Below are 13,542 nucleotides of genomic sequence, written 5' to 3'. Positions count from 1 at the left end.
TGGCTCACGGATTGATAGCTGTCTGGAGTGGCCAGCTTCCAGACAGCGATGCCGACCTGTTTCTGCACTGTGAGGGCACGCCGCATGGTGGTGTCCTGGTGCCTGAGTGCGGGGGTGAGCCACTGGCACAGCTCCAGAAATGTCTGCCGGCTCATCCTGAAGTTCCTGAGCCAGCGGTCGTCGTCCCACTCCCCAAGCACCAGCCGCTCCCACCAGTCGGTGCTGGTGGGGTAGCTCCACAGCCGCCAGCGTGTGAGGCGGGGGGGGCGGGGTGCTGCAGGGGTAGGGGTTGAGCCCTGCTGCCCTGGGGGCATCTCCTCCTCTGGGGCAAGGAGATGCTCAGCTGCCTCCCGCATGGCACGGAGCAGGGCAAGCCCTGCTCCTGCCGGGAGGGCTGGGTGGACCTCTAGCTGCTGCTGCTGCTGCTGCTGCTGCTGCTGCTGCTGGGGGTCCATGCCTGCGTCGCCCGGGGTCTGTGTGCCTATGGCTCCTCAGACCGTGTGCTGTGCAGGCTGCGTGTGTCTGGGAGGGGCCCTTTAAGGGAGCGGCTAGCTGTTGCCCCGGAAGCGCTAGTCCGCCCTGTGACCCTGTCTGCAGCTGTGCCTGGCATCCCTATTTCGATGTGTGCTACTTGGGCATGTAGACGTTCCCTCGCTGCACCTATTTCGATGTTGGGCTGCGCAACGTCGAAGTTGAACATCGACATTGCTGGCCCTGGAGGACGTGTAGACGCTATTCATCGAAATAGCCTATTTCGATGTCGCCACATCGAAATAGGCTACTTCAATGTAGGCTTCCTGTGTAGACGTAGCCTAGGGGTGCTTTGTAGCAAGGGCTCTTTATTTTTTCAAACTGGTTTGATCTTCACTGACAGCCAGAAAGTTGCTATCAAAAAGCAACATTTATGGCAGCCCATTGGGATGCTCTAGAAACCAACCAGGTGAGTTTAAAGCAAAAAGTCTCCTGAATGTGTGTTCATTAAATCCTAATGCAGGAGTCAGCAACCTTCCTGAGGTGGAATGACGAAATTTGTTGTTTTGACCTCTATGTACAGTCTGAGTGCTGGTGATACTTTTTAATGTTATTAATAGTCCTACTTACAAGAGCTTCATTAGTAAATTAAGATGCAGCACTTTACTGCTTAGATGGTGGTTGGTAGCATTAGCTAATCATTTCTTAATCCACAGGCAGCATGGCTTTGAGTAAGCTCACGGCACCATGGGGGCAGAGAGGCTCCTGCCTCATGTGCCGATGAAAATTGGCTTGTGTGTTGAGGGGTTGCTGAGTCCTGTGCTAATGTCTTCATGAGAGCTCTCAAGACCAGAACTGGATGCTAGTAGAAATGTTTGTGTTTATTATGTATGCAGATTCATGAATATGCATGTTCAATCTGACTTACAGTCCTCAGCCCCCACCCCATTGGTGTTCACTTTCCTGAAGCACTGATGGTGGCTGTGAATCAGGATACTATCACTGCATGTTCTCACTCGGCCATTGTTTCCAATCAAAAGTCTCTCCCTGTTCACTGAAAGGTTTGCAGAGGCTATGTCTCCACTTGCCCCAACTTCGAAGGGAGCAAGGTAATCAGGGCCACGGGAGATTACTAAAGACGTGCTGAGGTGAATACACAGCACTTCATTGGGCTAATTTTCCACTGCGGCAACTTAGAAGTGGCAAACTTCGAAGTGCAGGCATGTGTGCAGCAGCTGGTGCCTGTGCTACTTCAAAGTCACTTTATTCCTAAAGATTTTGATGGGCTGGGATGGGATTTTGAGGAGTAAAGGGACTTTGAAGTAGCACAGGCACTTCAAAGTGCCAGCGTCTACACACATGCCGGCACTTTGAAGTTGCTGCGGGGGAAAATTAGTTGAATGAAGTGCTGTGTATTCACCGCAGCACTTCAGTAGTAATCTCCAGTGGCCCTGATTACTGTGCCCCCTTCAAATTTGGGGGCAAGTGTGGACACAGCCAGAATGTTATGAAGCTTTTGGTGAAGGAGTCAGAAGTATTGGACTTTTAAAGAGTCAAGAGCCTAGGTGAAATCCCCTCCTGATTTTTCTTTGTGTTATTTTGTGTGGCTCCCTTGAGAGTATAGCCGCATGACTTTGTGCTGTTGCTCACAACAGAGGGGATGGTGGCTTTTTGAATAGTTATAGGAGGAAATCAGATAGTAACCATTTTCAGAGGGGATGCTGTGGTACAGTATTACAGCTGCAGGTGGGTGGGAGAAGGGACCCATGGCACCCACAAAAATCAACAAGAAATCTAGGTTTGAGGTGGAGTTATGAAAAAAGTGCCCATAAAAACACTGTGGTTCACTCACGTGGACAGTAAATAGCTCAACATCCTCTTCATCTGGATAATGCTTTGATTGAAATGTGATACCTTTTGTCCCTGTTCCATCAGCGGTTCTCCTTCAGGTAGAGCACTAACAGCCTACTCTCCCATCCCCGAAGCAGCTTGCTACTGGGACAGAATTTAGAGAAGCTGTGAGGACTTCTTCAAAGGCAGGTGGTGGAGTGGGGGATGTGGAGTGTCAGCACCCCAGTTACTCTCTATACAATCCCAGTGCTGTTCAGATAAAATTTTGACAGCTGCGGGTTTCTATAGTAAATTGTATTGGGAGGAATTATAGAACATGTGAGATTTTAACTGAGCAGTGGTCAGAGCTTGAGACAGTTTTTTAGGATTCTTGAGAGGAAAGCCTTTCGGAAGGCTGAATTAAGGGCCTGGCCCAGTTGAGCTTACTGATTGGAAGCTCTAAGGGATAGTGTTGGGAATAAATAATACCAGACTGGGATGTCCACAGAAAGGAGAATTGGAAGGATTCCTTCAGTGATCCTACACATTTGAGTTTCATTTGAGGAATGAGTAAGGAGTTTGGGCTTCTTCTTAATTTAACTTAACAAGATAGAACTGTAGAGTTTGAGAGGCTTGGAAATGGGAAACTACCACCACAAAATAAGATAAAATGGCCAATTATTGTCTCCTTCTCTCAGGTATGCTGAATCTGTTTTATCAGAGGCTAAGCCCCTTTTAGTGTTCTTTGTGCCTTGCTAAACTCACAAGTTATTGCACATTGACTTGTAGTCCATTTAACCACGTTTGTGTAATCTATGTGTAACAATTTTAAAATGCCCGATACTTATAACCTATACTTTATGTTCTGCGACTGTTTGTAATTTTCCTTCTTTTATTTACAGTCCTCAAAAATTGTATCTAGTTGGTCCAGCATGTTAGAAAGAATAGTCAATTGATAGAGAAAACAATTTTACATTCTTTCCCATCTTGTCACCGATATATTTAGGGTTCGTTGCCCCAGGAATTGACAGAACCAGACTGCAACTCAAAGTCACTGTGTTGGTTTTGGATTCGCCACTTCCTCCGACTGAGATGGAGCAATTTGTCTTAGTGTGGTTCATCTGTTGTGGCTGGTGTGTTGAGGGGCGCAAGAGAATAGTGACCCTGCTTTTTTTGTCCTCCACCCTTCCAGGAATATGGATAGCCAACACAGAAGAGTAAAGGGATCATTTATCATTCTCCTTAATCCCCTGAATGGATATCTAGAGGGTGATAGTATTTGAAATTCTTTAGCAAGAAAGGCAGATGTGTAGGGCAACATCTTTTGTGCTATTGGCACCTTAAGACACAATGAAAAAGGATATGTCCCATTACAGAAAGGGTTTTGGTTTTCTTTTTTTAGCAGCAGGCACACTGAAGTGGGGGACTGAGGTGGTAGTGGAAAGAGAACCCTTGCATCTAATACATGGACAATTAGTTCAAAGTAAGAAGAATGAATTTGAGAAAGTGTTTGATCTGCCCATGTCCAGTATAATGAAACTTGGGGTCATTTTTCCCCTAAGTGATGGGTATATTTTACAAAAATGGTATGCCAGGAAGCTTTAATTTGTACACATAATTTCCCCAAGATTTCAACAACTCTTCTGGCCTAATTTTAGAATGTTGAATGTTCTGGCCTCAGAGACAAAATCTCTTCTGGAGAAAGTGCTCAGAATATTTTAATAATATTTTATTTGGTTCACCCAGTACCAGGGAAGATTGCATGATCCTGTGAGTGTGGATTCCTGATGATTAGGTTTTTAGTTTTTTAGCATCTTTACCTATAGAAAATGAATACAGAATTGAAGCTAGTATGGTACTAATTTCATTGTGTTTTTGGAGGCTTCCTGAAGATATTTTTTCTGTCTGTAGAATATGCTAAACTCTATCATAAAATTCTTTTAGCAAAATTTACACTTGGGAGGAATGGAATCTGAATGCTAATGACATTTCTGCCTTTCCTCCTTCAACTGACCTAAACTGCACAAAGTTCATGGCATTAACTTTCACTTTTTTTGTTTTTGTTTTTTGATCAAAACTCAGCATTCCTTGTTTTTGCTTGTTTGAATATCCTAATTTAATAAATGAGCCACTTCTACTGAATTAACACTACCTGCCATGAAGGCTTTTAGAGAAGGTCACCATCTTGTTGAACATATGACTGATGCAACATTTGCTATCTTAAGGCAGAATACATTCTGAATATCTTCTTTAACAAATTCAAACATTTTTGTGCTACTTATAGTCATGGTTTGGAGATGATGCAGCAAGCACAATGAAAAACATTAGCCAGCCTTTTGAAGTTCACTGCTTCAGATACAAGTCGGCTAAGCGAGAGGCTGGGAGAAACTGGAATAGAGACATCTACTGGCTGAGCTGAAGAGTAATATTAATTAGAATGTTCAGCTTTTCTAGGAGATTTCCAGCACTAACTGGATGTTTCTCAGCTTGTTTATTTTATTTATTTGATTTTCAAAATATTCACATCTGTTTGTTCTAGAAGTACAATTATAGATGTTATGAAAACGGGCCCCAGAAGATGTGAGGCTTGGCCTTAACCAATTAACCCACAAACGTTTCACTTTTAGTCTACTTTCATTGGCCCCCCTAAGCGGAAAGCATACAGATTTACAGACAGCCTCCACGGTCAAGTAGTAGCACGATGCCAGATCACAGTGAGCAGCAATTTCCAGAGTCAAGGGAGCTTGTCAGCAGCTGCATCTCTGACTCAGAAGAGTTGTCTGCTCAAGTGAAGTTGCACAAGGAGAGAGGCAGTCTCCCAAATGGCCAGGACCAAACCAACACTACAACGTACACCAAGAAGCAAATTGGCAGGTGTTTCAGATCTTGCTGCACAGGTTCAGTGTGGTCCATATGTGAAGTACTGTTTGATTGGTAAGATACAGGAGATGCTAATGGCTATGGGAAACACAGAACAGTGTTAAGGCAGTGTTCATGGAATCGCAGGTCAGTGCTTAGGACTTAGCTAATTGAACTGGATGGACAAGAAGATGTATCCACACCAGTGTTCTCTGTGAGCTGCGCACCTGGGTGGCCACCAAGGAGAAATTCAGATAGCACCCAGCTGATTAGCAGCACTTCCACAGCTAGGTTTATGTTTCTATTGATGGTGCACCTTCATGCAGGTCTTTAACTCAAGCTGTAGAGGCACCTGCACTGAGCTCCCAGGTTCAAGCCTCCCTGTGGGCAGCTGCACACACTTACTGAAAAATCAGAGCTTGTATGAGCATGTGCTCATCCACTGAAACCTATGGAGTGGTATCCTCAAGTTTGGGGGAGGGATAGCTCAGTGGTTTGAGCACTGGCCTGCTTAAACCCAGGATTGTGAGCTCAATCCCTGAGGAGGCCATTGAAGGATTGGGGCAAATAGATATCAGGGATAGTGCTTGGTCCTGCAAAGAGGGCAGGGGACTGGACTAGATAACCTCCTGAGGTCCCTTTCAGCTCTAGGAGATGTGCATCTCCAATTCACCTTCATATAGGTCTCAGTGCACATAAAAATGTTATTCTGCACATGGATGGGAAAAAATCCACACATGGATGGATAAGATTAAAGGGAACATTGCTCTACACCTTTGCAAGTTGGACCAAACACACACATAGCTACTAACATTATTTGTGAAAATCTCTGTTGAATGGTGATTAATGGCAGAAAATGGAGGACACATAAACTCAATACATTTTATAAATATAATAAAAATTAACAGTAATATTGTCTGGGTTTGAAACATTCGCTTATTCAACAGAGGCGAGTAAGAAGACCTGCTGTGCAAATACAAAATTTGTTTGAAGGGGTGCACAGCTTGGTTAATCTGAGTTGCCTTCCACTGGTGGCTGATTGGAGGCTTTTCTGTTGTGAGGAAATTTGATTATTCTGTGTCTAAAACTGCACAAATGTGGGTCACAGTATTGGCTCCAGGGCTGCAGAGAGGAATCCTATGGAAGCAAATATGAAGTCTTCTGTGAGTTTAAATTGTTAGTGCTTTTTGAAGTTCTAGAGGTGTTGTGGTAGATTAGTCTATAACTTGTTCTAGAGACTCATGTTCTTTCTGTCAGGTGAAGGGCAGCAAAGAAATACCAAGTCCAATGCTGGTGGAGGTAGTCAGTGCATTCCTTAGAGAGGACAGGCTGACAGCCTTTCTTAATGAAGTTATTTTACAGCCTTTATACAAGAAACCAACACTTAAAGATGATGGTCTGGCTCACTATTGTCCAGAATCTAATCATCCACTCAGAGCTAGATTATAAGGAGAAACTATGGCAAGACAACTCAGTGTACATAGATACCTCACATCACCTTGATTCTTGTCAGGTTGGGTACAGTGCTGAGCCTGCTCTGGTGGCTTTGGAAGGCTGGGCACCTGTGTTGATATTGGGATATCTACAAGTTGTCATTGGTAACTCCCGACTTGGGGAGGTGCTGACTGGAGCAGGGGTGAACGAACTTTTTACATCAGGCCCCACTTTTCGTCCCTGCAACTGGCAGGGCCTCCCCATCCTGTCTAACCATGGGAACAATTTACCTAGGGATCTAGTAGATTCTTCATCCTGTGCAGTCTTTAAATAATGACTGGATATCTTTCTCAAAGAGAGGCTATAGCACCAACAGAAAATATGGGTTATGCAGTGAGGTTTTATGTGTGGTATGTGGTGCAGGAGTTCATACCAGAATAGATCCAGGATGAGCACGATGAAGCATTGAGGTGGCTCCAGGTATTACTTTGGGGAAATTCTGTGCCCTGTGTCATATTCCATGCAGTCAGTAGATGATCACAATGATCTCTTCTGACCTTGGATTCTATAGACTATATTGGTCCCTTTTAGCCTTAAAATCTATGAATAACAAAGGAGGGATTTGGGAAGCAAACCTCTACTCTGAGAAATGTATAATTTATTTGTTTTGTGTTATGGAATTAGAGCCCCATTATAGTAGACACTATATACAGCAGTAACTTGCCTGAAAATCTTTATTTTGAAAGGAGACTTATCATAGGTTGTGCCTGTCCAGTAATGCCTCTTGCTGAGCTAGTGTGTGCACTGACATGTTATATGTGTCAATTTATGGGTGTCAGGCTGTTCAGGAAGCCAGGAACTTCACATTGGGCATTCTTTCGCTTGTCTCAACAATACCCTCCTTGAGGCTTGTATATCACAGAACTGCACACAAGCAGGCCCAGAAGATAAATTTCAAAATAAACGCAAATCATTTTTGGCTTTCAGATTCCTTTTGAAGCTCACTTTCTGAATACTTTTCCCATTATTTCCCACCCAGTTGTCTCTCAGCCTTTCCTTATGGCAGGAATCTCTGCCCTCCTCATGCAGGTGGAGTAATTCATGATGTGAGCTCTAGCTTAAGCGATAGAGAGATCCTGAAGTTCAAAGGAAAGGTTCTTGGCTCAGTTCTCAGGTATACTGTTTATAAGGTAATTGTATCTGCTGTCTTCATTACATGGATTTATTACAAGAGAAGGATGAGCAAGCTGAACTTGGGGAGAGGGTCAGAGGTAGTTCAGACAGAGACTTGAAGGGGATAGTGATGTGCTAGCAGTGAGTGAAGACAATGCTTTGGCAGCAGCATTTTGGGTGAACCAAGATTCCTATCCAAGACGGGGTACAATTCAAAGACTTGGTGCTAATTTTTTTAAAAGACTCATTGGATTGTGCCTCAGTTACTGTTTCTCCCTGTAACCCACCTTGAGATAAGTGAGGATGACCTGCTTCACACAGAGACTGTATGTAACTGGTGGAAGGCCCTTCAGTATGGGACTTCCAACCTGGAGTTGAAAATGAGGGAAGTTTTGCGGCTTGTAGAGTACAATGCAAGACACCTTTTTTCACAACCTTTCCCATAACAACCACGGACCCAAACTGATCAGAAATGTAACAGAGAGATAGCTGTGCTAGTCTATATACTATCAAAACAAAAAAACAGTCTAGTAGCACTTTAAAGACTAACAAAATAATTTATTATTTTCGTGGGACAGACCCACTTCTTCAGAGCATAGTTATACCAGAACAGACTCAATATTTAAGGCACAGAGAACCAAAAATTGTAATCAAGGTTGACAAATTAGAAAAATATTATCAAGGTGAGCAAATCAGAGAGCAGAGGGGCAGAAGCAGGTGGGGGGGGAGTCAAGAATTAGATAAAGCCAAGTATGCAAAAGAGCCCCTATAATGAGCTAGAAAACTCCCATCCTGGTTCAAACCACGTTAATGTGTCGAATTTGAATATAAAAGAAAGTTCAGCAGTCTCTCTTTCCAAACTGTTGTGAAAATTCCTCTTCAGTAAAACTCAGACTTTCAGGTCATTAACAGACTGGCCCACTCCATTAAGGTGCTGACTGACAGGTTTGTGAATCAGGAGTGTTTTTATGTCTGTTTTATGTCCATTAATTCTTTGTCTAAGAGAGTTTGAGGTCTGTCCAATATACAAAGCATCTGGGCATTGTTGGAACATGATAGCATATATGATGTTAGTTGAGGAACATGAGAATGTGCCCGTGATTCTGTGAATAACCTGGTTGGGTCCAGTGATGGTATCTCCAGAATAGATACGTGGACAAAGTTGTCAACAGGCTTTGTTGCAAGGAAAAGTTCCAGGACTGGTGTCTCTGCAGTATAGGCTGTAGTTGTTGGTGAGAATCCTCATAAGGTTGGGAGGTTGTCTGTAGGAGAGAACAGGCCTGTCACCTAGGGCCTTCTGGAGTGTGGCATCCTGATTAAGGATAGTTTGTAGGTATTTGATAATGCATTGCAGTGGTTTGAGTTGGGGGCTATAGGTAATGACCAGTGGTGTTCTGTTATTGGCTTTTTGGGCCTATCTTGGAGTAGGTGGTCTCTGGGTATTCGTCTAGCCCTGTCGATTTTTTTTGTTATTTCTTGTGGTGGATAATTCAGGTTTATGAATATTTGGTAGAGATCTTGTAGTTTTTGGTCTCTGTCAGTAGGATCAGAGCAAATGAGATTGTACCTAAGGGCTTGAATGTAAACAATCTATCTAGTTGTGTATGAAGGATGGAAGATAGAAGCGCGTAGGTAAGTACAGCAATCAGAGGGTTTCCAGAAGAGTGTAGTACTGATCAGGCCATCCTTGATTTGTACTGTAGTGTCCAGGTAATGTATCTCTTGCATGGAGTAGTCGAGGCATAAATTGATTATGAGGTGCAGATTGTTTAAGTCTCTGTGGAATTCTTCTAGAGTCTCCATACCATGGGTCCAAATCATAAAGATGTCGTTGATGTATCGTAATTAGAGGAGGGATAGTAGGGGACTGAGCTGAGAAATTGTTGTTCCAGGTCAGCCATAAATATATGAGCATATTGTGGGGCCACGCGGGTGCCCATAGCAGTTCCACTAATCTGGAGGTATAAATTGTCCCCAAATCGGAAATAATTGTGGGGGAGAACAAAGTTACAGAGGTCAGATACCCGATTGGCTGTGGTGACATCAGGGATGGTATTCCTGATCGCTTGTAATCTGTCTTTGTGTGGATATTAATATACAGAGCCTCTACATCCATGGTGGCAAGGATGGTGTTGTCAGGAACTTTTCTGATGTTTTGTAATTTCCTAAGGAAGTCAGTGGTATCTTGGAGATAGCTGGGAGTGTTGGTGGAGTAGGGTTTGAGGAGGGAGTCTGCATAACTGGATAATCCGGTGGTAAGGGTGCCAATACCCAAAATGATAGGGTGTCCGGGGTTTCCAGGTTTGTGGATTTTGGGAAGTAAATAGAATAATCCAGATTGGGGCTCAGATGGGCCGCGTCTACACGTGCACGCTACTTCGAAGTAGCGGCGCCAACTTCGAAATAGTGCCCGTCACAGCTACACGTGTTGGGTGCTACTTCAAAGTTGAAATCGACATTAGGCGGCGAGACGTCGAAGTCGCTAACTCCATGAAGGGATGGGAATAGCGCCCTACTTCGAAGTTGAATGTCGAAGTAGGGCACGTGTAGACGATCCGTGTCCCGCAACATCGAAATTGCGGGGTCCGCCATGGCAGCCATCAGCTGAGGGGTTGACAGAGGCTCTCTCTCCAGCCCCTGCGGGGCTCTATGGTCATCGTGTGCAGCAGCCCTTAGCCCAGGGCTTCTGGCTGCTGCTGCCGCAGATGGGGATCCATGCTGCATGCACAGGGTCTGCAACCAGTTGTCGGCTCTGTGGATCTTGCGTTGTTTAGTGCAAGTGTGTCTGGGAGGGGCCCTTTAAGGGAGCGGCTTGCTGTTGAGTCCGCCCTGTGACCCTGTCTGCAGCTGTTCCTGGCACCCTTATTTCGATGTGTGCTACATTGGCGTGTAGACATTCCCTCGCACCGCCTATTTCGATGTGGTGCTGCCCAACGTCGAAGTTGAACGTTGACGTTGCCAGCCCTGGAGGGCGTGTAGACGTTATTCATCGAAATAAGCTATTTCGATGTAGCGTGCACGTGTAGACGTAGCCATGGTGTGTCTGAGTGAACAAGGTCCCACGTAGCAGCAGGTTGTTCCTTAAGTAGTTGCTGTAATTTCTTTTGGAATTCCAAAGTGGTATCAGTGGAGAGAGGTCTGTAAAATTTGGTGTTGGAGAGTTGTCTGGCTGCCTCCTGTTCATAGTCTGACTTATTTGTGATGACAACAGCACCCCCTTTGTCAGCTGGTTTGATTATAATGTCTGGGTTATTTCTGAGACTCTGAACAGCATAGCGTTCAGCATAGTTGAGATTGTGTCTCATTTGGTATTGTTTGCGTATGATGTCAGTCTGAGCACGGTTGTGGAAGCATTGTACATAGAAATCCAGACCTGGAAATGCTTCTCCCAAAACCAGAAAAGGTAGGAGTAAGTTGCAGAAGTCACAGTAAGTGCCTCAGTGTGGACATGGGTTTTCTAGTGGGACCCTGGGACGGTTTGGAGAAATGTTAATCCTTAGAAAGGTTTTGTTGAAAAGTGCAGGTGTGCTTGTGAGGCTTGGGGAAGGGGTGCCTTTTTAAAAGAATCATTGCACTGTAAGTCAAATTCTCCGTTCGGATGTACTGAGGTTGTGTAAAAACAGCCTGAACAGTTTTAATTGAGAAACTGCACGATCCTATTACTGCAACCCTGGTCTTTCCTCCACATCTTCCACCTATTGTTTTACTCTGCTTCACTGCAGCATGCCTGATACTAGACTCCAACCCTGCAAGTATTTGTGCACATACATAGTTCCACTGAGCTGCTGATACATACATATGAACATACATGCTTATGTGTTTGCAGGATTAGGGTATCACACTGAGACACAGTGAATTGCAAGATTAGGGCTTTAGACTGTGTAAACCCTCTGGAGTACAAACCATGTCTTTATTATCTGTATTAAATAATAACCCCATTTTGAGGTGCTAGAAGAGAATCAAACTATTAAATTCCTGCTGTGAAAATATACTCCTGTTTTAGTCTCTATATTAGATTGGTTAGAGATGTTTTGAAGAAACACCTAATAAAACACATTTTTAAAAGTCATTAGAGGCAGGTTTAACAAATGGATTAAAATGTAGTTTTTAAACCAAGATGTTGTTTTAAAGTAAAAATATTGGAAAGGTCATTTAAACTGGAAGAAATTGCCTTTCAGTACTGGTTTGTGTGCCTGTCTGATTCAGAGAAACAAGATAATGTTGAGTTAAAGCTTCACTTTGAAATGGATTTATCCTCATCTCATTGTGTTTCACTGTGTGGAGGGATTATCTGTCAGGGAGTGAGCTTGTGGGGGGTGGTGGTGTCCTGTGATAACTAGAAACAGCAAAAGATCAAGCATAAAGCTGTATTTTCTACCTTCACTCTGAATTTTCCTGCTTTTTGTGGGTTTGACTCACCCTCTTAACATTACTTTTGTACAGTTTTATTTGGTTTCATAATATTTATACATTATTTTCCATTAGTCCTATAATTGTTGGTAACCTTTTTCAATGTGCAGTCGTAACATGGTGCTGAACTGACTTCTCCATGTTTCATATAAGAGTAGACCATGAGCTACTTTTTTGCAGTGTGGTCAACTGTTGGGTTGATGGCAGGTTTTCTGAATGTTTTTGATGAGGTCTGTAAGCACATGTAATTCTGAAAACACATTCCCATTCAGCAGTACTCATATAAGACTTCAGGCCCAACATGGTGAATTGCTTCTAAAAAAACTCCATAAATATTAAGCATATTTATGTCATAGCATTAAACTGGCTTAATTTGAACCTTACTGTATTGTAGTATAAGAGGCATCTTGTTTGCTTTTATTTACTTTCTCAGTAGTAAATGCATTCTGGTTAACCACAATGGCAAACTTAGGCAAGACATTTATGTCAACAAATTCTTCTTCTCAACAAAGTAACATTCTTAGTTTCTAGGGCAGCAGCTTGGATTCTAAGTAATAAGGTGTTTATAAGTCATGTTGTAAATCTGGGACTATAAACATGTCTGCTTTTCTATTAAACCTGCTGCTGTGTTTGAGGCACAATAAGCTCTCTTTTAAATTTTATGGTGGCAAGCATGTTGGTTTTCCAGTTTTGATTGCTGTTGATTTAGCAGTTGCCAGAACCTCCCGCCAAGCTCTTGACCTAAGTCACGCTCCCAGTGATGTCATAATACTGCTGAGAATCTAATAATTGATGGTACCTGCTGGGAGCCAGTAAAAGATTTTGCACATTTTGTTGTAGACGCTTTCGAGAACATTGAGAAACAGATATATTTTTTTCTGTCTGACTTCCAATGAGTCCCTTTGATAATGGATGTAAGAAAAGCAAATATAAACTGCACAACAAACATTCAGAACTGGTCAGGGGTAATGTGAGCATTTCTTTGCACTTTCTAATATGCTTCGTTCTTGCCACTGCCCTCACAAAACAGGACCGATAGAATAGGTCCTGGAACTTTACTCCTAGTACTCCGATTGAGTAATCCTCTCTCTCTCACACAATATTCCTTCTGCTGAAGCCCCTGGAATGACTCCTGTGAGTAAGCACGGAAGCTCTTAATTTATAAAATTGTTCTTATACATGCTAGCACTGGTAGGTTGAACTCTCCGCAGTTCAGATAGCTATAGCTCAGTTATCTTTGTTCTTCTTTTGATACAAGATTATGCCCCCATTTCATGAGCTGTTTGGTCTGATGGACTCCTATTGACTTCAGTGAGACTCTGTAATAGGGTGTCCTCACCTCTCACAAATGCCCCCTAGCCAAGT

At 43.4% G+C, this 13,542-nt stretch overlaps 1 long non-coding RNA gene across 2 annotated transcripts in view; it reads left to right on the top strand.

The window, feature by feature from the left end:
* The first annotated feature begins 11,093 nt into the window (after positions 1–11,093).
* LOC142013825 (uncharacterized) overlaps positions 11,094–13,542 on the top strand; it is a 66,895-nt gene continuing 64,446 nt past the window's right edge. For both annotated transcript variants that reach the window (XR_012645797.1, XR_012645796.1), the window contains exon 1: positions 11,094–11,170. This is a non-coding gene — a long non-coding RNA (uncharacterized LOC142013825). The remainder of the gene's footprint in view (positions 11,171–13,542) is intronic.

This window comes from Carettochelys insculpta, chromosome 5 (assembly GCF_033958435.1).
Source record: "Carettochelys insculpta isolate YL-2023 chromosome 5, ASM3395843v1, whole genome shotgun sequence".
Lineage (NCBI taxonomy): Eukaryota > Metazoa > Chordata > Testudines > Carettochelyidae > Carettochelys > Carettochelys insculpta.
Note: the sequence above shows the minus strand (reverse complement) of the source record. Positions and strands in the feature narration are given on the sequence as shown.